This window comes from Loxodonta africana, chromosome 3, assembly GCF_030014295.1.
Source record: "Loxodonta africana isolate mLoxAfr1 chromosome 3, mLoxAfr1.hap2, whole genome shotgun sequence".
Taxonomy (NCBI): domain Eukaryota; kingdom Metazoa; phylum Chordata; class Mammalia; order Proboscidea; family Elephantidae; genus Loxodonta; species Loxodonta africana.
In genome coordinates, this window is record NC_087344.1 from 151,791,963 (window position 1) to 151,795,837 (window position 3,875).

The window sequence follows — 3,875 nt, forward strand, 5'->3', positions numbered from 1 at the left end:
ATTGAGTTGGAAAAATAAATTGAAATACAAACACATTTATACAACTATTGAGCTCAAATGAAAAACATTTAAACATATGCCTTCCACTTTTTGCAAACATGGACTAACCAAAACCAAACCCTTTGCCCTGGAGTAGATTCCGACTACTAGCGAACCTTTTATACAGCTGTCCCAGAGGGTTTTCAATGTTGTGATCTTTATGGAAGCCGATTTCCACATCTTTTTCCCGCACAACGCCTGGCGGGTTCAAACTTCAGACTTTCGGTTAGCAGGTGAGCGTGCTTAACCACTGCGGCAACCGGGCTCCTGAACAACAACAAAACAAAAAAAAAAGAGGAATTTTATGAAACACCGGTTTTCAAAACACTGGAAATCAGGCAACAAGGGTGACCAACCCTTGAAAACCAGGAAACAAACAAGGTGAGCCCTACGATTGCCCCAGCATACTGCCTTTTCTGCAATTGCTCTTCTAGACTGTACCCTATAGAAATACTTGCACAAGTCGCCAAAGATATGCGTACAAGAATGAGGAAAGTGTTCAATAAATAACAGTACAAACAAACAACAGGAAAAGCTCGTTTAATGATGATGATTTTATTCTTTCAAGCATTTCCGGATTCCCAGGCGCATTCCTAATTCGTTCTGAATGACTCTTCTGGGAGGATCTGAGATGACAGGAGGGTAAGGGAGGTCTCCGCTTCCCGGGGTGGCCTGCGAACTATCAACCTTTCGGTTAACATTGGAATGCGCTAACAGGTTGCGCCACGGAGCCTTCAGTAGCCAGTGTTTCTGGTGTCGATAAACAGGGATTTCTAACTAGCCACGATGTCTGCCACACAATTGGGCAGGCTCCACAGCCTCGGAAAAACCAGAAGGGTTAGGGCGACAAATCGCGTTGGTCTGCACATTTGAAATCCGTGTTTTGGGTGAGTCCCAAGCTAGAAAGGCCGCCAAATGGCCTTCACCCTCCTTGGTCCTCTCCCGCCTCAGAAGCCAGCAACGCCCGGAGACCCCTAGTGCGACCTCCGCCTAACCCGGGCGGGGCCCAGAACATGCTGAGCCCCAGGGGCTTCGGGGCGTCTCTTCGCGTAGCTTCTCCTCCTCCTTCGCCCGCCCGCACCGCTAGACTCCCCCGGCTCAACTTGGTTGTGGTCGGTGGGGAGAGCAATGGGAAAATAAGGGGGAAAGGGGAACCGTGAAGGGGAGCGAAGGAAAACAGGAAGGCGTGGGTGAGGACAAGAGCTCCAGGAGGCCCTGTGCAGAGACTCAGGAGGCATCCTGGGGAGGAGAGAATGGTCTTTCTGAGGAAGCGGGATGGGGAGGCAGGCGAGGGACGGAACCGAGAGAAGACTTGAAAGAGAGAAAAGCAAACTATCTGTGGCTATCCAAAAACAAAGCCAGGAAATACTGTGAAGGTTCTTACTTCAAAAATATTCAAGGAAACGCATCGTCTGTTAACATGTTTATGGCATGCGGTGATCAGACAGTGAGTGGTTGGTACTCTTCGTTTACCCACAGTAATCTCGGCAGTGTCAGGAGTCTGTCTTGGCAGGAACTCACTCCTCTTGAGGTTTGCCTTTAGTTCTTGCGGAGGCTGCACGCTTCCATGAGGCCATAGAGCGGCAGGACTCAGAGCTGCGAGTCAAGAGAAGCGAAAGCAACGTGATAGTGCAGAAACCTGGGCTCCGGTCATTCGGAAAGTATAGCTGTTCCCCACAAGTGAGGAGAAAGTAAAATGCAGCCTCTCACTTAGACGTCTGAGTTGTGGTCATAACCGTTTTTCTGACTGAGACATTTCAACTATCAGTATGACTTTTTTAGACTAAACCCATTAAACTCATTGCTGTCGAGTCAATTCTGACTCATAGCGACCTTTTTAGACTAAGGGAGAATGAATTTTTAGTGAGTTTAAAATATAATCCAAGCTCTTTGTCATGCTCTACACAGTCTTATTCCCATCCTCCATCCCCCATGTTTATCCCAACAGTTAATTCTTCAAATATAACTCCCGTAGTGTGAAATGTAAAAACCTTAACTGGGTGGCGTATTAAAATGGAAAATGTAACCATCACCCAGATCAAGTTACAGGGAATTTCCATCATCCCAGCAAGGTCTGCAGAACCCTTTTGCAATCAATCGCCACCCGCTTACGCTTAGTTATTCACTATAATGATTGCTATCACCAGAGATTAGTGTTACCTACTCTTGGAGTTCACATTAATGAATGTATATCTTGTAATACCTGGTTTTGCTTTGTTTTGTTTTTTTCAGCCAAGTATTGTCATGTTTTTGAAATGTATTCAGACACATTGTTGCCTGCCTGCTTCACTGGTTAATTTCTACAATATTAATGCAGGTTATTCCAAAGTGTGAATACAGCAGTATTGATGGGCAATTGGGTTACTTGTAGTTTTTGCTCGTGACTAAGGCTGCTATGAATATTTTCAGATGAGTCTTTTATGGACGTGTGCATCCATTTTCCTGGGGAACTTAAGTACAGTTGTCCTAAACGAGTGGCCTTGATGGTACACTGGTTAGGACTCTGCACTGTGGCCTCAGCAACTTCGGTTCAAATGCCAGTGGCAACATGTAGTTGAAACTTCTTTCTGCAGCCCAGTCTTTTAAAAGTTGTAATGCTACTTTTGCTGGAGGCAGCCTCTCAGGAGTGCAGCCAAAGAATTGGCAAATAGTAGTTTCCACCATCCATACGGAGAGACACTTCAGACACTCCACGGGACCAGTAACCAAGGCTGCAAGGACAGTCTCCTTCACCTTCACGGGAGCAGCGGAGAAGACCCCTCTAGAGGATGACCCCGGAGCTCCAACCTTTCAGAAGCTAGAGATTGGAACACTTTGGGGAGAGGAGCCAAGGATCCCGTGAGCAAGGATGCATGAGGCCCTGAATCCGATCTGAATTTACAAATCGATACTCCCAGTTTACATATTTAAAAATTGTGCTCCCAAATATATAGGAACGTGTCGCCCTCTTCCCTCTAGCCCCACCCGCATCATGGTTTAGGAGAGAAAAGAGTTTTGGACCGGGAAGACGGAGCTCGGGTGGCAGCTCAAAGGTTCCAAGAGCAAAAGAGTGTCCGCTTTTCCTCCTGCTCCCTGCGGTTGTTTGCGGCACTCATCCCCCTCCCCTCGAGCTCTTTCAGAGCCGGAGTCCTCGAAACCGGGTTCTCAGAATGACCAGGTCCAGAAGGAATTTTCATAAATATCCGGGTTTCAGGACTCTTGAGTCCCACGTCTGGTGAGTCCGACGAACCCCGCGCAAGCTCTGTCTTTGAGCCTCGAGTGTTTCAGTGGTAAAAGTTAGAGACTGCGTCCATGAATTTGTAAACTCAGGAATTACTGTCACACTGAGTGATTATGACTCTAGCTCACTAAAAAAAAAAAAAAAAAAGATAATGACAATTATGTAGAAAAAGAGTGGCTGTGGTGCCCGACTAGCTCAGTCGGTAGAGCATGAGACTCTTAATCTCAGGGTCGTGGGTTCGAGCCCCACGTTGGGCGGGTAGTTTTTATCCTCCCTTCCGTTGTTATAGAATCTTCTCTAGCCGCTTACCAAGAGAATTAAAAAGAAGAAGAAGAAAAACCCATTGCCATCCTCATTGCCATCAAGTGAATTCTGACGTATAGAGACCCTATTCAACAGAGTAGAACTGCCACATAGGCTTTCCAAAGCCCACTGCTGGATTTAACTGCCCATCTTTTGATTAGTAGCTAAGAGGTCTCAACCACCTAGCAACCTAAGCTCCACCAACAGAATCAGGAGCTTTTAAATTGTCAGTTGCTGCCACTGAGACTTCCTTTCACTTACTTTGGACATGTTATTAGGAGGGACCACTTCCTGGAGATGAACGTCAAGCTTG

General features: G+C 46.6%; 1 non-coding gene across 1 annotated transcript; it reads left to right on the forward strand.

Moving 5' to 3' along the window:
• The first annotated feature begins 3,443 nt into the window (after positions 1-3,443).
• TRNAK-CUU (transfer RNA lysine (anticodon CUU)) lies at positions 3,444-3,516 on the forward strand. The gene has a single exon. It is a non-coding gene; the product is annotated as a tRNA-Lys (tRNA).
• Positions 3,517-3,875: the final 359 nt, after the last annotated feature.